General features: G+C 49.5%; 1 protein-coding gene across 4 annotated transcripts in view; it reads left to right on the forward strand.

Annotated features, from left to right (window-relative positions):
- Positions 1-21462, forward strand: part of SKA1 (spindle and kinetochore associated complex subunit 1) — a 369748-nt gene that overhangs the window by 47061 nt on the left and 301225 nt on the right. The gene's annotated exons all lie outside the window — the stretch shown is intronic.

Here is a 21462-nt window from a genome sequence, read left to right on the forward strand (position 1 = left end):
GGTCTCTTTGGGAGAACACCCTCCAGTTTCTAAAGGGAATTTCAAAGGGCAGACCTGGATGTTGCAGGAGACGCTGCTGGAAGAGGGGAAGAATGACCCCTTCAGGGAGGTGGGATCGGACAGGTGCATTGGGCATTTAACACCAGCGAGAAGGGAGGATTAGGCATAGTCGCACAGAAATGCCTCCTCGTGGCACATGTTCAGGTATCCGTGCTCATAGAGGGTAGGCTCCTTGTTCACGGCCAGCTAGAAGGCACCTGGGTGGTGTTCGCATCAGTTTATGCTCCCAATCATGGTTCGAGGGCCTTTTACATACAGGCACTGGAGAAGATACTGGCCGTACGAGGCAGTATGATAATAGCAGGGGGGGACTTCAACTCCTGGGCGCACACACTGTGGGACAAACTCTCGATGGAAGGGCACACTGGCTGGATAAATTGGTCCACGATGTTGCGTTTGGGAGAGCCCTTGATAATGGGGGGTTCATTGACATCTGGAGAGCAACACACCCCAGCCAGACGGGTTACACCTTCCACATGAAACCTACACATGCCAAGATGAACTCCTATTGAGTCTAGAGCATGCCTTGCGGGTGCGCCATTGCAAGATTCATCCAGTGGGATGGTCGGACCATGACAATGCTGGGTATGGTGCTGGATATTGCGGGGCTAAACAAAGCGAACATTCGCTGGAGATGTAACAACTCCCTTTGGAGGGATTCAAACTTTACTACACTGTTTGGTACCACAGTAGAGGAATACTTCCAACTAAATGACACCAGGGATGTGTACAGTAACGCACTGTGGGAGGCCAGTAAAGCAACTGGGAGGGGCTGCCTGATTACCGAAGGAGAAAGACTGAAAAGGGAAAGTAGACTGATAGAAGACAGGCTTGGCAGGGAGATTGTGGAGCTGGAGGAGAGCATTCATAGGGAGGGGCGATATGATTAAGCGGATGAGGAGCATCTGCAGCAGAAGCTCCCTATCTGCTATCCTCTTGCTGTTTGGCCATCTATCTTGCAATACCTTCATCACAGTGTTATACAACAGAAACTGGCCTGTGTATATGCCCATGGCTTCTTGCAATTCAACAAACGTCATCAGCCCCCTTTTATTCCGCAGGTCTCCTCTGTGGCTAGACCACACTGTTCCCATCTTGATCGCACCATAGCCCTACTTTCTAATTTCCCGTCTAGAATTGCCACTATCGAGAATTTGTGGCGAAAGCGGGTCTGCAAGCCCCATAACTCTGCAGGCCCTTTTCCAAACTTGGATGCCCAATTCCACTAAATAAGGATGACCAGTTTGTTCCCCGGTGGGGATCCAAAGGAGGTCCCTTAAGTATCTTCTTTTTATAACTGGTTGCAACAACGCCGTTTCAGCCGTGGGATTGTCTGCCATCCATTGTACCACATATTGCAACTGTCACACCAGAAAGTACAACTCAGAATTTGGAACCTTTAAACCTCCCTGTACGTACGGTCTTTGCAGCGTGCTACGGACCTCCCCCTCCTCTACCCCCCAGCCCCTCATAGTAACCCCCTACATAGTCTTTCTAAGTCTCGAAAGTACTGCCTCAGTGTATTATGCGGGACATTCCCGAAGCAATGCATGAGTCTCGCTAGTGCCACCATTTTTAGCAGCACTGCTCTGCCCAACACTGACAGGGGTAGCTTGCTCCAGAACTCCATAGATTTCACCAACCCATGTCTGGCTCGCACTGTGTTAAATTCATGCTCTCTTTTAGGGTCATGATAAATGTTGATTCCCAAGTATCTAAAGGTGTTCTTGCTCCAAGGCAGAGGAAGGACTGGCAAGTCCTCCTCAGCCACCGTTGCCATTACAGCCAGTGGGAACAACCATGACTTACTCTTATTTATTTTAATTCCAGTTAGTCTACTAGAGTTATCTAGTACCTCCAGTATGTATGGCAGACTCGTCACCGGATTGCACAGATAAAACAACACATTATCCACATACATGGACACCACATGCTTCACCCTTCCTATTTCTATTCCTGCATCGCCATATTCCTGACGCAAATATGCCATAATAGGCTCAGCCGCTATAATGTATAGCATTGGGGACAGTTTGCATCCCTGTCTTGTGCCTCTATATAGTTGTCATGCATCTGAGTACGTTCTCCCTGTCCGGACTCTGGCCATTAGCTTGAAGTATATCAGCCAAATCCATTTCAGGTATTGTGGCCCAATCCCCATCTTTATCATTGTGGCATATAACCAATCCCAGCTTACTGAGTCAAATGCCTTAGTCGCATCTAAAGAGGCCACTTCACATTCTGTATTGCGATCTTCTGTGCTACAGAACATTAGCCAGTCAGATAGCACAGCGAGACGAGTGCTCGCTTTGACATCCTTGCAGAGCCTGCTGACGCAGGGTTGAATCCCGGCAGGGCCAAACTCAGCCTTTCATCCTTCCGAGGTCAATAAATGAGCAACACACACCATAGGTAATAATAAGCACCACTCAGATACCTGAGGGTTCGTAGTGCTATATAAATGAAAAATGATTATTATTATTTGGTACAGTCGCCTAAGGTTCTCCGAGATATTCCTCCCTGGTACTTACCCGGTCTGAACCGGGTGAGTCAGCATGTGTATTACCTTGCGAAGTCTATTTGCTAAGATGGCTGTAAGGATCGTGCTGTCTTGATTCAGCAGTGACAGTGGTCTATAGGATCCACATTCTGTGCTTATTTTATCTGGTTTGAGAAGCGGAATTATCAGGGCCTCCCTCATGCTTCCTGGTAGTATATTTTCTGTATACGCTTCGTTGTACACCTTGGCCATCAACGGCGCCAGCGTATCAACGTAAGCTTTGTAGAATTCACCAGGGAGTCTGTCTGTTCCTGGCGCTTTCGCCTTTGGCAGTGACTTAATGGTGACCACAATCTCCTCTGGCGTTATGGGTGGCTCTAGCGACTATGCCTGGAGTACATCTAACTGGAGTAGGGTGATGATATGGCATTTATAACGTGCCTATACAAAAGTGTTTCAAGGCGCGAAACGTCCTAAGTTCCAAGACGTCTTGTATGTCTTCCTCCTCACTTTTTAGGGGTTCCGCATAGAGTTCTTTGTAATACTCAGAGAACACCTTGTTTATGCCTATTTGCGTGTTCACCTCTTCTAGGTGTCTGTTGCGAATGGAGCATATGGGGGATCTAGTATCATTCCGTCTCTACAACCAGGCTAGCGTTCTGCCAGGCTTATCCCCTTGTCCATGGCTACCTTTCCAGGTATTTCGCATCATTAAACTTCCCCCAGCCTGGCCCATTGTGTTAGACATGCCTGTTTCAGTTTGATTACTTAATCGATGGGTTCTTTGTTGACTTTAGTCTCCCTTTTCAATGCCCTCAATTTCCCTTCTATTTTCTCAAGCTCATTGAAAATGACTTTCTGTACACCTCCGACTCCGCTATCATTAGCCCTCTGATCCTTTGTACGCCTCCCAGACTGTACTCACCTTCTGCACACTCCCCTCATTTAGTCCAATATATCCAACTGTGCTCTTCCTAATATGATCAGCGAATGCTTTATCCAACAGTGATTCACTCCTCAACTTCCATGTGGGGATGGGTGGTCTCGGAGCAGACCCTCGCCACAAGTGGGGAGTGGTCTGACGGGACCCTGGATAAGTATTCTATCTCTGAGAGTTCAGTTTCATGTTGCTCACCAGAGAACAAATAATCTATTCTTGTCTATACTTTATGTGGGGCCGAATAATTGGAGTATCTTCCCCGTTTTTTACCCTCCATAGATCTCGTAGTTGGAAGTGCTTCAATAGCGAGTTTAACACCTTGGCCGGAGGAGAAGGACGTTTGTGTTTCTCATCTGATCTGTCCACGTTTGGGTCCAGTGTACAATTGAAATCCCCTCCCCAGATTAGAATTCCATCCCAATAGGGTCCCAACCTTGTATACAAGGATCTGAAAAACACAGTTGCATCATGGTTTGGGGCATAAGTATTCACAATACAAACCTCCCGTTTTTCCATTACCCTGTGTAGCATTGCCATCCTGCACATTGTCTGTCCTTGCTGTCAACACTTTGAATGGTATAGTGGGGTCCACCAAATGAGGACCCCTCTTGCATACGTTGAGTATGGGGAGCCCACCATCACTCCTCCCCACACACCCACCAGGTTCTTCTGTTTTTGTGCATCTAAGTGCGTTTCCTGTAACAATGCTATCCCTACTTTATTCCTTTTGATATACATGTTCACTCTTCTCCGTTTCACATAATTATTAAGCCCTCTGACATTCCATGTCATGATTCTAACATCACCAGCCATTATCATGCCATGTCTAGGGTATCAGTGAGGCCACCAGTCTGTCGCCACCCTCAATAAGAGTTCGATGCAGCATGTGATCATATATGCTAGGCTCTTCTCTTGCAAACCCTCCCCTAACCTCACTCCAAACAAACTTCAAACCTAACCTGACCAGCAATGCTAGGCATGCTAGGACTTTCCTGTTTCCGCTCCATTCGACCTGGCCGCTAGACTAGTCTCCTGGTGCCCTACGGGGGGGCCCTATACAGTAGCCCTGAAACTACTTCTCAAGGGTGAGAGGGGTTAGAGGGTCTGCTCTCAGCATTCCCTCTACCGGGTTTCTGTAACTCTCCATTTTGCTCCTGCGGCCTTGTAAAACATCTTATAGCTTCCGTATTACTTGTAAGTCCTATTACTGTATAGCCTGAGCCCAACCTCGCCCTGTTATATACATTTGTTCATTGTCGGTACTGCTGCAGCAGTCCACTCCGGGAGCTCTCCTTCCCGACTAGGTACGTTGGCTCTGTTCTGCTGTTTCTGGTATCTGAGCAGTGTCCATCGACACCTGCGCTTGTATTGGGGTGATATGATATGATGTGGAATTTATAACCCGCCTATACACAAGTGTTTCAAGGGGCGACGAGGCAAGAGAGGGGGGGACAGAGGGGAGACAAACAAGCGATCCTACTAGGCCAGGTGTCATTCAGATCGCGCAAGTGCATGGGAAGGGGAAGTGGGAAAAGTGCAAGGGAATGGGGGAGGGGAAGAGTGCAGTACATGGGGATAATAGACTAATAGCATAGTAAGTACGGCCAGCTGGTGGCAAGTGCAAGGGTAAGTGCAGACATCTGGTGTCAAGTGCAGGTGGAGGGACTGTGTAGATACAGCGGCAGTCCAGAGTGCATGTGTTGCCAGGAAGGCAGTGCAGGTGTGCTCTTGGCGATGGAGGAGACCTGGGCCCGAGATCGGAGGATGGCCAGGTAACCAGTGAAGTTTCAGCCAGGGGTTCAGCAGGGGAGAGGAGGAGAGAAAGCCAAAGCAAAGGGAAAGGTTTTGAGGTGCTTCCGGAACCGGAGATGGTTCTCCTCAAGTTTCAGGGCAGAGAGGCTGTTTCAGCCGAAGAGCGAGATCTACCGGCAACTTGTTGCTTGGGCGAAGCGACAGACCCAGAGGGAGTTGGAGGCAGGTGAGTGAAGAGCTTGAGAAGGAAGATATTTAGGAAGAGAGAGTTCAAGGTATTGAGGCCCCAGAAGGCCTTGTGGACAATGCAGAGGGTTTTGAACTTAATCCTTGCAGCCACTGGGAGCCAGTGCAGAGATTTCAGTCCTGGAGAGATACGATCCCTGGGCTTGAGGCCAAGAATAAGTCTCACAGTCCTGTTCTGAATAAGTTGCAGAGGGCGGAGAGTAGAGGCAGGCAGATTTAGAAAGGGGCTGTTGCAGTAGTCTAGCCTAGAGAACCAGAGCTCTGGAGACAGTGAGCTTCTGGGGGAAGGAGAGGAAAGGAAGAATACCTCTGAGGTGGTGTAGCTGGTAGGGTGACTTCTTAGAGACATCAGAGATGTGAAGAGAGAATGAGAGTGTGGAGTTGAAGATGACCCCAAGGTTTTTGGCCTCACAGGTGGGCGCAGGAAGAGGGCCAAGAGAGGCCGGCCAGAGAGTGACAGGAAAGGAGGGAGCGTGTGGGCCGATGAGGAGACTCTCAGTCTTACACCTTTAGTTTTGCTGGATATATTAGCATGTATTTTAGGCCCACCTTCCTGAGCCTCGACTTCGTCGTGATATATTGGGCTCTCCTCTTCTGAACTTCAAAGGTGTAATCTCGGTATACTGAGATCTTTGCTGATGCCCTTTGCATCGTCCCTCCCGACCTGGAGAAGGCCGGGATCGTCTCTCGGTCCCTGTAGTTTAGTACCTTAGCTATCACGGGTCTTGGCAGTGGCCGTCTGATAAGGGAACGATGTGCTCTTTCTATTGTAAACCCTTGCGTGAGTTCTCCCGCCCCTATTTCTTGGAGCACCATGTTTTCAATATAAGTGGTAGGATCCGACCCTTCAGCTCCTTCAGGCAGCGCCACGATTCTGATGTTTCTGCATGCCCGACCTTCCGCCTCCTCCGCTCTGTCTTCTAGTAGCTTGACTTTCTGTAGGAGGATGTCAATATCCTTGATCGTTTTCGCCCGGTTTCTTTGACCTGCTCTTCCAGCTTCCCGGTGCGCTCTGCTATGGCACAGGCATCTTGTCATAACAGTCCTATGTCAATGCCCAGAGTGTCTTGACTTCTAGCATCGCTTGTAGCATCACGAAGGCCTCAAGGATTTGTTGGTTCCCCATGTGTACCATGTCCACTTGGGGTGGGGGTTACCCGTTCCTTCTCTTTGTGCCCACTGCCTCCATCTTGATGACTGGATGGGCCTTTTTGTAAAGGTTTCTAATGTGGATTGCTTGTGCTTGGTCTTTTTATGTGTCTTTGCTTGTCTTACGGTGTCCCCTGCGCACACCTGTTCCAAGAGGTTGCTCTCCTCCTGCAGCTGCCGGTGCTCTGTCTGTTATGGTGCCTCAGGATCAGAGTATTTACTTTGCTAAGTGATGCAAACCCTTTGCGTCATGAAGCACATTGTGTTTTATCAGTCGGGGCCACATCTGTATAAGTTCCTCCCCAGATCCTCTACGTGGCGTGTGTTGGTTTTTAATATCTTGGGGTACTGGGACTGGCTCTGTATGTGGTCCCTCTTCTTATTCTGCAGTTCCTTTTGTTGAGGGCTATCAGGTCTCTCGGCTATTCGGCGTGGTCTCAGTACTTGCCAGTGATGGCGTTCTCTAGTGTCCAGCTTTTTTTCCGTTTTCCTTGCAGGGGTCTTGAGCCAGGGTAGGGGGAAAGTCGGGGCCTATCTGGCCTGTTAGCTTGGCCCTTCCGCTTACTCCGTCACCTTTTAATCTTGTTCTCCCAGGCCGTTTATAGGCTTCCAGTGCTCCTCCCCTGCAGTGTGATCGTGGTGTGTGCTGTCCTCTACCCAAGGTCTGCTATTCCAGGTGTAGCTCTGCTCCTAGCTTTCACTTCCGTTATGGCATCGTGTGGGAGTCTATTATCTGGGATCTTTTTTGTGGGTCTTGCCTCTCCGCTGCTCTCGTGGTGTCCCTTCCCCTCAGATGTCTGATCATATTATTACGGGCTTGTCTTCCGCTCTCTGTCTGATAATTCGGTTTGGTGGGGGAGGTCACTTACCCCAGAGGGTGTTTTCCCTTCTGGAATCTGTGCAAGTGTGTTCACCCCACTGCAATGTTATGTCATTTCTATGCAAGGTGTTAGCTTGGGGGCCGCTGGGTGACCTCCTCGCTAGCATTGTCTTTGCCCACAGTCTATCGTGGCCTTCTGTTTGCCCACTACGTTTGTTACACTTAATTGCTCCCTACCCTGCCCACTACGGTTGTTACACTTAATTGCTCCCTACCCTGCCCACTACGGTTGTTACACTTAATTGCTCCCTACCCTGCCCACTACGTTTGTTACACTTAATTGCTTCCTACCTGGAGCCTGCAAACATTTCTTCGTGTCCCAATATTTCCCAGGGGGGCGGGGGGAATTCTGTCTATGCCTTCAGGTAGTGTTATCAGGTTTTGTGATCTGTCGCTGTTTCAGTTGCCCCGTTGATGCCTTAAGGGTGGGGTGGTGCCCCTTTTACAGTATAGGTGATTAAACAACTCTTGCGCTGGGCGCCCCCTCCCTCCTCTCTTTACAGCTTTCTCCGGTGTCTCCTGGCCTCCGCTCAGCCCTCTTTCTCGGCTGTCGCCACAGTCACTTCCGGAGGGGGGGGTGGGAGTTCGCCTTCACCAGCACTCCACTGCTTGACTCTTCATGTCCGCTGGCATCGGTATACTTGTTGACCACGTCCCACTGGCCAAATCGCCGTTCCCGTCCGTCGGACTGCTTCGGGTGCGCCTCCTTGTCTGTCTACTCATCTCACTGTGCACCCTGCGATGTTGCTGCCGCGGTCTGGCTACTCCGCACTTCGGAACGCAGGTTCCTTTGTGATCAGGACTGTGCTGCGTACTTCCATCTAGCTGTTTTCGCACTGTAGCTGCACATGGAGACCCTCCTCTACTGCAGCCCGTTTCTTGTCCCAATCAGGTTGATGTTTCAAAGCTTCTCTCCCGGTCCAAAGCTTCTGAGATGTTTCCTGCCGTTGTACACTCATTTCCAGCTGTTTCAGGCTTGTTAGATATGTTTAATGGAGCTTCTCTTTGTCGGATCAGCCGGAGCTCCAAGTGAGTGTGTCCACCTCACATGGCTGCGGGCCATGCCCCGTGGAATTGAAAGTAATGGGAGTAGGGGACACAATTTGGAAACTTCAATTTCTTAAACGGATGTTTTACAAGAAGGGGGACAAGGCGGAGGGCACACTGAGTGGAAAGATGGGTTGATGGGGTCAAGATGTACTGTTCCTCATTTTCGTTAACATAAGTCAATTCACGTAAGAAAGTGTTCATGCTTGGCGGTGCTGGGCTTTTCCAGGCCTGTAGGATACATTTCTTTGCATCAGCATATGATACATTAAAAAGCCTTCTCTTTTTTTCAGAGCACTTTCCGATATCTCCAAACAAATATTTTTGAGGAGTCAGGAATGGGGATATTTGCGTAATTTCCTACAGCATTTCAGCCACCATCCCCCAGAAACGCAACAACATGGGGCACTCCCAGTACATGTGAAAGGGTCCTGCCTGCAGTGAGCCGCATTTGGGGCATTCACTCGAGGCATCTGGCGCAAACTTGGCTATCCTAGCTGGCGTATAATGTAGTCTGTTCAGGATTTTGAATTGTATCTGGCGCAGGCCAGCATTAAGGGATATTTTTTCATGAGTGCACAGTATCTACTCCATTTCCCATCAGGTATAGATGTCTGCATGTCGGTTTCCCATTTTTCTTTAACCAGATTTGCCGTGGGGGTGTGGGCTTGTACTGATGCATACAGTTTGGAGATTCCCAGCCCACCCTGGATTGTAATCAGTTGTAGGCATGGGTGTGGGAGAGGTTTGTCGAGGAAGAGTGGCCAGCGCGACTGGAATGCGGATCTCATCCTGTAGTATTGGAGCGTCCGGAGCGGTCCCCTTCCCATGGCGCTCGCGAAATCTGTTAAAGTTGCAAACTTCCCGTCTATGAACAGGTCGCCCACCCTCATTTCACCATTTCCCAGGCTTCCTGCATATCTGTGTCAAAAGTGGGAGGAATATTAGGAAAGTTCCATAGGGGAATCTCCGGGTTATAGGGTGTTTCCAGCTTCAACCATAACAGATCGTATATCAGTGGGTGCGACGGTGTGTGTCTCTATCCATTTATGGGGCGAGTTATCTGTTTTATCATAACAAAATTTCACAAATTGTGCCTGAGCAACCAAGTACAGCTCGAAGTCCGGGGCTGCTATGCCACCGGTACACTATGGTTCCGTCACCATTTCCCACCCTATTCTGGCCGTTTTCCCGTTCCAAAGGAATGTCGTTGCCATTGACCAAAGTCTGGAGAAAAAATCCTTACCAAACCATATGGGGATATTCTCAAATAAGTATAGTAGCTTGGGTAGGCCGATCATTTTGAGGACTGCTATCCTACCATGGAGTGAGATGGGGAGGTGTCTACAGATTTGCAACTTCGTATTAAGTGATTGTAGTGCCTCTTCATGGTTGTCTTCATACATGGATAGTTTATTCCTAGTGACCCTCACCCCTAGGTATCTAATATGTCTTTCCGACCATGTAAGTCCCCACGTCACCTCAGGGCACTCTGTAGAAGGGGTGAGCGGGAACATTTTGGACTTCGCATTGTTCAGTGTAGCCGGAGTATTCAGCAAACTCGTGTATGTCTGCCATTATGGGTGCAATGTTTTTTGTCAGGTTCCCGTATATATAATAGTGTATCGTCCGCATACAATGATATTAATTGGGTGGATCCTTTCATCGTGATACCCCTGTCCCTGTGTCACAATCTGACAGCTGCTGCCATGGGCTCTATCGTTAAGGCAAAGAGAATGGGTGAAAACGGGCACCCCTGTCTGGTGCCCCTGCCCAGTACAAACATTTCGGAGATGGTTCTGTTGGTGCATACTCTTACCCCAGGGCAAGCATATAACAGCCTGACAAACTTGATGAAGTTGGGTCCCACCCCAAACGCCTCCAGCACTGAGAAGAGGTATTCCCACGAGACCAAATCGAACACCTTCTCGGCATCGAGGGACACCGCAATCGTTTGTTTGCCCCGGTCTATCTGCGCCATTATCCCAAACAGCCTATGTAGATTTAAGGCGGTGGACCTCTGAGGGATAATTCCACTCTGGTCCGGATGGACCAAGGTGGATACTTTAGGTAGCATACGGTTCGCCAACACCTTTGCAAAGATCTTTGCGTCTACGTTTATTAGCGAGAGAGGTCTGTAAGATGACATATCGTGGGGCGGATGACGGGGCTTGGGCAGTACGGTGATTATGGATTCTCTCATTGTCGGGGGCAGTATTTGTTTTTCTAGGGCTTCCTCCCACGTTTTCAACATTATAGGGACTAGTTCTTCATGGAACTCTTTATAGAATTCGGCCCCCAGTCCATCTGAACCCGGTGCCTTACCAGATGTGAGGTCCTTGATTGCTTCGGCAATTTCTTCAGCAGTGACTAGCTGTTCAAGGACCAGTTTATTTTTGTCTGGGAGCGTCGGGAGGTTGAGCGGAGCCAGATAGGCTTTTTTCTCATCGGGGGCTTTTAGGTCTTTATTCGCATAGTGTTCTGTAGAACTTGAGTAATTTGTCGTTTATACATTGTTCACTTGTGACTATTACGTTTTGTGCTGTTTGGATGGTAGTGATTGGGGTCACTTGCCTTTCATGTTTTATCAGATTAGCCAGCATTTCCCCCGCCTTATTTCCTTCTCCGTATCTGCGTGCCCCGGGAAGGGGCCGCAATGTACCGTATCTCTATCATGGTTAGATTGTCAAAGTTTCTAAGGAGTTTGTGGATTTCGGCAAGAGTGTACCTATCGTGGGTGCGACTATAGGTTTCTTCCAGCTCATTTAATTCTCTTTCCACTCCTTCCAGTTCCCGTCGTACACTCCTCATAAGGCCTGTGGATTTCGACATCAGGACCCCTCCGACCCAGACTTTAAAGGTTTCCCACACTGTGGAAATCTGATCCACCGTCCCCACATTATCTGCAAAAAAATTGGTTATTTCAACATGCAGGGCCTCAACCCCGTTTGTGTCACCCAGTATCCTCCCAGGCATTCTCCATCTTCTCACTGGTCTATGGATATCTTTCAACATGAGTCCCAGCAGCACCGGGGAGTGATTGGACAACGTGCGGGGCAGGATTTCACAGTGCTGTAGCGTGTTCGAGATATTTGAGGATATGAACCAATAATCTATGCGTGACTCACTGTCATGCACGGTGGAGTAGTACGTGTATCGCCTGCTATCCGGGTGCAGTACATGCCATGCATCTATTAGTGACAGTTGTGGAAGAAGTTGACCCAGGGTTACTGCAGTCTTCGAGGGCGCCCTTGTCACAGTAGTGGATCTGTCCAGTGCGGGGTCAAGTGCCACATTGAAATCCCCACCCCATATTATGTTGGTCGTTTATTGAGGGCTTCGAATATTCTAAGATAAAAGTCTGGGTCGTCTATATTGGGACCATAGGTGTTCACAAGGGTTATTTATTTGCCAGCCAATTCCCCCCATACCAGGACGTATCTCCCCATTGGGTCCGCCCTGTGTCCTTTGGTCTGAAACCCTAATGTGGGGTGTATGAGTGTGATGACCCCCCTGGACTGAGAAGAATAGTCGTATAGTATTGCAGCTTGCCCCACTTGGCCAATATGTTTGTGTTAACTGAGCCCTGAGCATGTGTTTCTTGCAGCATTAAAATCTGGGGTCTGTGTCTGGCGACATAGTTCCCCACCTTCCTCGCTTTCGTTGGGTTGTTTAGCCCCCGAAAGTAAGGTTATCTTTAACCCATCACTCGTTTTCCCTGTGTGTGCATTGTGTTGTGCCATTGTTTCCAACAATTCTAGCATCTAAAAAATATGGGCGGTGCCAGCATCTGTGCGATTCTATTTCAACCAACTTAGAACTTTTAGTCATCTCGCCTCCCTCCCCAGACCCCAACTCGTCTTGGTAACAACAACATTTTACCACGTTCCCAGTCCCCAAACCCTGCCCCCCACCTGCATCATCTACCCCAACTTGACGATGAGCCCTTAGAACTTGTAGGAATCTTCCTGTGTGTGCCACGTTGCCATCACGAGGCCACCGGGACGGGCTCACGGCCTGCTTTTCAACATTACTTGGAGCCCCCCAGTGGGAGACGAGCACGGTTACTAATCAACAAAGCATATGGGTGTGTTCCAGATCTATCAGCAGGATCCTGACCACCTGGCACAGGCGGAGATCTTCCTTTCTGATTCAGGCCACGGCCCCTAGGGGGTAGAGGTATAGTGGCCTCCACATAGGCCAGGGCAGCAGCGGGGGTTTAAAAAAAGTGTGCCCTTCCTCCATATTGAATTTGCATATTGACAGGAAAAATGTACACGTATGGAACCTGTCGTGCTCTCAGCAGTCTCTTGACCGGTTCATATGATCTTTGGCTTGCCTGCATTCCTGCAGCGAAATCCGGGTAGATGTGTATGCGGCTCTCCTCATATTGTAGTGTCCCGAGTTCTCTCGCCATTCTCAGGATTGTATCTCTGTCTCTATAGTTGAGAAAATTGATTCGAGAAGGAGTTTGCCCCAAAAAGGTTCTTGAGTGTTTCTACCTGCTGTTCCATTACCCCCTTCCCAAATTTCTCTCATACCCCTACGATCCATACGTGATTTCTTCGAGATCGGGATTCAAGGTCCTCGCACTTATTTTGCAGCTTATTCATGCCCTCTCTGAGCTGGGCTATATCTCGTTCATGTCGCGTGATGGTATCTTCGTTTGTACCAATTCTGTTTTCCGCCTCAGTGAGTCTGAGGCTCTCCTTGAAACTCTTGTTTTCAGTGCCCCAATTGTAGTGACAATGTCATCTAGCTTGACATTAATGGACAGGAAGCCATTTTGCACAATGGTAGTCAGGCGCTCAACCCTGTTGCCGATGTCCGCTTCGGGGTTAGATACGGATGTTGTCGGTGGCTCTTGCTCGCTGTCTGCCGGCTGGCTGCTGGTGAATGAGTCCATCAGTCCTTTTTTCCTGGCCCCTGCTCCCTCTGCCGCTTTTTCTTGTTTACGTGTATTTCCCATATTGGCCACAGCAGCAGGTACACCACCACAGTCTGTCTGGGGCTACAGCGCCTGTGGGTCGGCAAAGCAGTTTAGTGGGTGTCAGGTCCTCGTGGGCCACACGGATGTTGCCGGGCTAATGTGCCCAGCCAAGGCCACACAGGGGAGCGTCTCGACCCTAGCACTCCACACCCAGTGTCTCTTGCGAGTGCTTATGCCTCCCCGCATTAGCAGGCTCAGTTTTCGGTCTCCCTATGAGGTGGACGATGGACTGTGCCCTCCCACGTATAAATGGAGTGCTTTTAGAGAGTTCAGCCAGTTTATAGCTCAGCGCACTGTTTCGCACTGGATTACTGCATGTGGCCAACCCACTGCTCACCAGCGCCTGACTCACGGATTTATTGTACACGGATGTTCAGATACCAAGTCCACGTAGCTATTGGGGCCAGCTTGCGCCTCTGCGAAGAGGGGACGGCAGACCAAGTTCTCCCGAGTATGTGGCCAGTAACTTAATGGCTTCAGCCAGTATACACCTTAGTTTAGCAGCCTCCGGCTATCTCCAACGTGTCGCCGCCTTGTTTGCATTTGTATATCCCCAGCGTAGCCACCTTTTCGTGCCACTTCAGCGCTATAGCAGTGTTGATAGCATCAGGGGGAGTGGAATATGTTCCCCAGCGCGTGGTCCTGCCAAGTTCAATGCGCGCCCGCTGGCCAATGGTTAAGTCAATAATGCCCCAGTAGTTTCACCATGCAGCCCCCGCACCTTTCAGCTGTGCAGAACTCACGGTTTGGGCGCGTGTTCTAGTTGGCCTGGTTTCACCGCCTTCTCCCCCACAGCACTCTCGCTGAAGGCGGCGCAGCGTTCGGCGCTCCCCGGCCACAGGGAAGGTGGATTACACTTTGCGACTCCGGCCCGGGCCAGACAGGGGGTCCCCTCCGCCCGCCGCTGTCATCTCCTCACCCCGGGGGGGGGGGGATTAGGGTCAGAGGCGCTACGTCGCACAACGGGCACCTGTCTCGCCTGAGGTACAGAGCTCCCGCTCAGCCCAGTCGGGCCCTCCCACGTCGCAGTTGTTCAGGCACACCTCACAGGTCCCGCCTGGGGCAGTCCCTGTCAGCCGGGTTCGCCCTCGGAGTCGTTCCCCCCAGTGTGCTCTGTCGCCGCAACCCAAGTGCGAGGCACAACGGGGGAGCCGCGCCCGCCGAGGCACAGTCCTCTCCAATGTGGATGCCGCACAACGCTGTCTCGCAGCCCCTCCTCTCTATGCTCTCATAGGCTAGGCAGCAGATCTCTGGTTGTCTCACAAGGCGTGTCTTCCTGCCGATCCCCGCTGGATCTGCAGCACGGTGTATCTCGGTGGGTCCAGCACCTCCGCTCCCAGGATTTTCACTGTGTGTGCACCACACCACACCTCATCCTTAGCACAGCAGCCTGCGGGTGGTCCGAAATGCGGATTTTTAAGCATACAGATGTCGATCGGGCCGGAGCGCTCGTCTCAGGCAGCCATACCAGTCGTGCGCAACAGAGCCCCCCACAGTTCATGAATTTCTAATACAGTCCATGATTTGCTTCATTTCATCAGAAAGCATGGTTTCCCTTCTCTCGTGGCAATGGGTCATACTTTCGATTGTACAAGGGATTTGACGTGACCCTTTTAGGATCACTCTGGCACCTCACGGCGCCCTTTCCTAGGGCCTTCTGGTACTTTCAACACAAAACAAAAAGGGCCAGCGAGAGTCCTTCGAATGAGCACTCCTGCGGCATCTGACCACTCTGCAGCTGGCTCGTCTCTGGGCTTTCCCAAAAGTTCAAACACACGCAAGTTCTTTGTTCACAAGTTCCTTACATTTGTATAATGTTGCCGATTGCAACCTTGGGCTCAACATAGTTCAGTTTGCTATCAGCTTTCTTCGACTCACCGGCTGTGTTGAAACTGCTGGCTTGTCTTGTTTCTGGAGTCCAGGACTGTACCACGGTAGCCAGCTTGCCTCACAGCCTACACTATCAATGAGGGAGGCCCCCGTGCACCGTTGACATCTGCTATGGCACACGTCAGCTATAAATCCCGGTCTTATGTTTCCTTTTCCGAAGGCTTCGCGGATCTGGGTTGAAAAGGACAAGGGCAGTTCCCCCTTTGTCGTCCGTCCCAGGTCTCGCCACCTTTCTCCTCCTTTTGGACTGCCGGTCCGGTGTAGCTGTTTCCTCGTTAGTTCGGTCTTGCTTGTAGTTTGTTCTTGTGCTCCGCCTTTTATCCCTGTGGGGAAGGTAAAGGGCCGTCGTGTGTGTGTGGTTAGTGTCAATTGCCTGACTCTGCCTGACCATTGTGTTGGGACATGTTGGGTGAATGGCTCTGGTGTTAGTCCGTTTTCTGTCACTGTGTAAGAAAGTGTTCGTGTCGGAAAAGGGCAGGGGGTGGCAGAGCTTCTAAATATCCTACAGGGTAGGATGGGGAAAAGAGGTTATAAGGAAGGGGGTACCGCGTCTCAACCTTCGGTGTCCCACTTCCACCCCCCGAAGACTCCCCCATCTAGGTGATCCTCTCCCACTGGTTCACCCCAGGAACTGGATCCAATAGCGATGGCCGTGTTCTGGGAACCTGGATGACAGATCTCCGGGGACTAGCAGGTGAGACACCTTCAGGTTTCTCACACTACCTAGTGGGAAAGCCCCAGGGGAAGACGGCTATACCATGAGCTTTTATAAAAGGTTTGCTAGGGTTCTGCTACCCCCCCCCCTCCCATCTTTCCCAATTGTATGACCATATATTGGAGACTGGCACATCACCCTCCTTTAGCAAAGCTCTAATCCCTGTACTTCCTAAAGTGGGGAGAGATTGAAGTAGCTGCAAATCTTACCACCCAATCTCCCTCCTGAACCTGGATAACATTTTTTTCAACAGAATACTGGCAAACCCGGATGGAGCAAATACTGCCACGCTTGATCCACCAGTTCGGGTCAAATTTATGATGGGGAGGCAGGTGGGCGATGCCATGAGGAAGACCCTGGATCTGATGGAACTCCCGCACATGGGCGATTGGGGATCCTTATTTGAGGTCCTCAAGAAGCAGGGATTTGGGGAACAGTTCCTATGAGGGGTGAAAGTGGTTTACACAAACCCAACTGCGAGTGTGGTGGTCAACGGTAGGTCACCAAGCGACTTTGCTCTTGGGAGAGGCACTACATAGGGCTGCCCACTCTCGCCCCTGCTCTTTGCTCTGTCAGTTGAACCCCTTGGTACCCTAATTAGGGAAGATGGAAGGATAGAAGGAATTTGGGTAGGAGAGGTAGAACATAAAATAGGCATGTAAGCAGATGACATTCTTCTCTATCTGGCTAACCCACTGACTACGATTCCAGCCATCCTACAGGTGCTGCAGGAATACAGGCGGGTTGCGGGCTTCAAGGTTGATACTGACAAGTGTGTACTCTTTCCGTTTAGTGGGGAGGGCGGGGCATTAGGGCAATACCTCTGAAGGTTGGGGACCCAGATTGAGGAAGTGTAGATTAAGTATTTAGGTGTAAAGGTAACAAAGGACACTAAAGATGTATACCAAGCTCACCGCTGCTGCTGAACACCCTCTTTGTGGCCCTGGGTAGATGGTCTGACATCACCCCGTCATTTCTAGGATGCCGCTGCTTCCAAAGGTTCTCTACCTTTACCAGATGCTCCCCATCGACATGCCAGAGGGAACACTTCTCGGAGCATAAAGCTTGGATCAATCTGTTCCTGTGGTAAGGCCAGAAAACAAGGGTGGCATATGCAACCTTGATGCCACCCAAGGAAGGTGTGGGGGATGGGATGCCTCGATATGTGCAGCTATTACAGGGCAGCGCTGCTCTGGGCATTGGTGCCTCACTTGAGTGGGGACACAGAAAAACAGTGGGTAGGGATTGAAAACCATCTGAGTCCAGTAACAGTTGGGGAATGCTTGTGGGCCCCCAAAACGGTGATACCCTGTAAGGTGCTGCATCATAGAGTAATGGAGCCAATATGGTGCGTGAAGTTCGAGATGAAGGGTGTAACCACGTTTGCCATTACCACTAAGCCATATAAGCTCTCCCTCTCTCCCTCCATCAGGGGTGTCCTTCACGAACCACCACGGTTCCAAAAGTGGTTGAAAGCAGGGCTGTAGAGGGCTGGGCAGGTAGGTATGGGGGACACCTTTATAACTTTGGCTGAACTACAGTCACAGCTGCACCTAGAGGGGCTCAACATTTCATTCAGTTGAAGGGTGTGTCGATGTCTGAGAAAGGGAAAGAGTTTGCAGAGAGACCGAAAGGCGACAGAAACCATTCTCAGTAACATCACACTGACAAAGGGACTGATATTTGGTGTTTATATAGGGCGTTGCTGGGGGCAAGGGGAGGAAGAACAGAAGCATTAAACAAGCGATAGGAGAAGGATCTACGGAGGGAGCTTGATGAGCAACAGTGGGAGCGCTGCTATAAGAACGCACATAGGACAGCAATAGCCTGCCAATATAAATCACATTGCCTGATGCTTTTCTACAGGTGGCAATATGCCCCAAACAGTCTTTCCAAAATGTACGCTGGGGTAGATCAATCATGTTGGAGGGGATGTGGTGAGAGGGCGGAATACTGGCACATGTGATGGATGTGTCCGAGGGTGCAGTGCTTCTGGAAGGAGGTACTGGCATGGGTCAAGGATCTAGACTGGATACACAGGGAACCCTTGCTGGTACTATTCGGCATAGAGGAGGGGGAGAGGGCTGGTTACGTTATTAGGACTTTTTTTCTGAAGTCCAACTAAGGGCTTAGTAAAACCATACAACTGGGACAGTACAAAACACCACTCTTAATATAAGGCTATGCCACCTGGGTATTTGGTAGCGTAGACAGAGCAGCCAGACTTATCTTAGGAGGGAGAGAGGGCAGTAGGAAAGTGCAAAGAACCTGTAGCATACACATTGTTCAACAGAAATACTTACACCCAGAAGTATTATAAAAATAAAGGTTTATTATAGATACAAATATGCCAAGGTAAATCTTGGTGGGTCGGCATAGAATCATAAACACAATGATTGAAGGTACACAGACCAAAGCAAAGACCTTCTTTAGAATCACTAACCGTATTTCTAGGCAAGTCAGACCTAATCATACACATTTAGAATGGAACACACATATTAAGGGGGAGTAAAACCACAAGTTAGTTTTAGATTACCTACAGTAATCCAAGGGTAGTAGACCCTGTCAGTCATGCAGTGACACTCAGATAAGGAATCGCATAGTAAACCAGCCATATTACCAGGATACTCTTCTGCATAGTGAACTACATTCAGGATAACTCTGTTGTACAAGGTGAGTATGACCTAATGTTGTAATGAACTATTTCAGACCTGTGGAACACAGATTGAGGTAAGCAATAACTCTCTAACCTATGTTAGAATGGAACAAGGCAGACATAGGTTCGTAAAACCTACAATACACTTACTAAGAATTGCACACAGCTATTCAAGGTAAGTAAAACCCAAGGCAGACTTATTCTAGAAAGGCTATAGAGCAGGTTAGGGACCGGAATACCCAGTTGGTAAACCTATACACTTATTTTCTGAAAGAAATACTTTGTTGAAGCAACAGCATACATTTGGGAAGTGGGGGCACCAATTAACAGGTGAGTACTTTTCAGAATGGCAAACCACATTCAAAGGACAGTAAGCATTTCTTTAACTGTTCATATATTTTAGAGGGACATTTACCAACCAACTCTTTTACAAGTAAGTCAAGTTTAAACACCTGTTATACTTCTCTTTTCAAGTCAGAATCCTTTTCTTAGCCAGTCATTCACTAGTCTGTTGCATGAGTTATATCAGAGGCAGAAAAAGGTCCCTAGGGGTCTAGGTGCCAGCTGTAGACAGGTGGAGGTGTGGTTCAGTTGCAAGAATTCAGAGTTCCCAAGGAAGTCTCTTCAAAACAAGTAAGTAGTTCGCTTTAAAGTTAGTTAGGATCTGGGGTCTTCAAAGAAGACACCGTAGAGGGATCCCAGCATTGGGCCTGGGTGAACTGGAGGAGAGGACTCCCAATCACATGAATCCCGCCCAAAAGCTTCACATGAATCACTCCAGGCTTAAGGTAAGTAATACCTCAGCCAACACAGTACCTCTGCACAGAAGAAGAGTTTACAGTAAGACGTCTTCAGGATCTGCAGCCATAAACCCAGTGAATGAATTCCTTGTCATGACGACTGACGACAGGACACTGGAAGGGAATTTGCAGCAGGCATCAACGGGCAAGACTCCAGGCAAGGATGCAGCTCTGTGGTTTTGGCACCCTTTTCAGGGGCCAGGAGAAGACTGAATATTGCTGGTCAGATTTTCGTTGCTACTCTGGTCCAGAACTCTGGTGAGGGGACTTCAAGGACTCGAATTGTGTCTCTGGAGAACCAGGAGGAGGCCACCAAGTTTCGGATGGATTCGGACTTCAGAAGACCACCCACCGCTCGAGGTCCCAGGGTATTAGTGATATTGCAGCCCGGCAAGGTCGCAGCACGTTGTGAGATGGCTCAAAATGCAGGTCTTCTAGAGCCTAGTAGATCGCACCAGCCTCTGGGGAGGAGTCATCGCGTTCGGGACCCTTAGGTCGAATGGAAGGAAGGGTTACAGCAGTCTCCGGTTACACAGCTCGCTCTCCGGTCACTGGAAATCATTACAACCGTCTTCTCTTCATTTTCCTCTTCGATTTGAGCTCCATTGGTCGACTTGTCAGCAGCTTCCAAGTTCAGAGTTTTTATCGGGAACTACAGCACAACTTCTGCATTCTCTCCATGCATTTTTCAGCAAGGGGCGGTCTGACTGTCCAATCGGAACAGCCATCATCCCACCGGGAATTGGCTCATTTCAAGCAACGTGAAAGACAGGGCTGGAGAGTTTTATACCCCCCCAAACCCCCCCACTTCCTGGCTTCTCAGACACTCTGGATCCTGGCCGGGGAATACAAAGGATTCCGGCTGAAGACCGTTCCTGCCTAGAATGGCAGGGGAAGACCTCAGAAACAGCAAGCACATAAAACAGGCGAAAAATGGTGTCCCTCCTGTGCGTTACTTAGACTGAATAAAGGCCTGCGATTTAAAAAAAATGACTAAAAGTTATAAAGGTAAAACCACTGCCACCAGCCACTAAAGCAATTGTAGAAAATGTTTTACCAGGTGAGTAAGTACGGGGATACATTGTATCCCCTGCCAGTATTTCACCTAAGGCGGGATGGGCTGGCTCACTTTTACAAAATGTAAAGGGGATAAAATTCCTCTGGACTACTTGTGAATAGTAGTTCACCCAATACATGAAAGAAAAATTAACAGAGGAGCCCAAAGGGGCAACCCAGCCTAAGCCCAAAGGTTGTAGGAAACATAAATCCAACCACATACTATGGAGAGACATAAAAAGGTCACCCATAAAAAGAGTAAAAGACTAAGTGAGAGGGGAAAAAGGTTCCCACTCACCTAGGGACAAGGTAAAATAGTTACCAAGTCCAAGCAAAATGTTCTGGGGTTGACACTGGTCGGGAAGCTTTATCACCAATATGAAAATCGTACCTAACGCGCGTCTCCCACATATGCCGCACTTTCTGTTCCTAGTGGCCAGAGTATGTATGGTAACTGGGTGGAAATGGCCTGAATTACCAAGTGAAGCAATGTGCGCCCTTGAAGCGAGGGAAATATACAAGATGGAAAATCTCACAGGAGCCATTCACGGTCTGCACCCTGCAAGGGAAATGGAATGAGCTACCTTCCTCAGAAAGTACTGTTCGCAGCCAGAAGTTGATGCTGCCATAGGGGGGTTTGATGGTATGGACGGGTGAGGGACTGAGGCACACACTGAGCTAATGAGAATGATTACCCCAAGTCCTCAGTGATGGAGGTCTGCATTCCCCCCGACGAGGGCCCCATCGACTCTTGTACCTCGAAAATGCCATAGATGACATTGCC

The sequence above is a fragment of the Ambystoma mexicanum genome, chromosome 6p, assembly GCF_040938575.1.
Source record: "Ambystoma mexicanum isolate Mex_15411 chromosome 6p, UKY_AmexF1_1, whole genome shotgun sequence".
NCBI lineage: Eukaryota > Metazoa > Chordata > Amphibia > Caudata > Ambystomatidae > Ambystoma > Ambystoma mexicanum.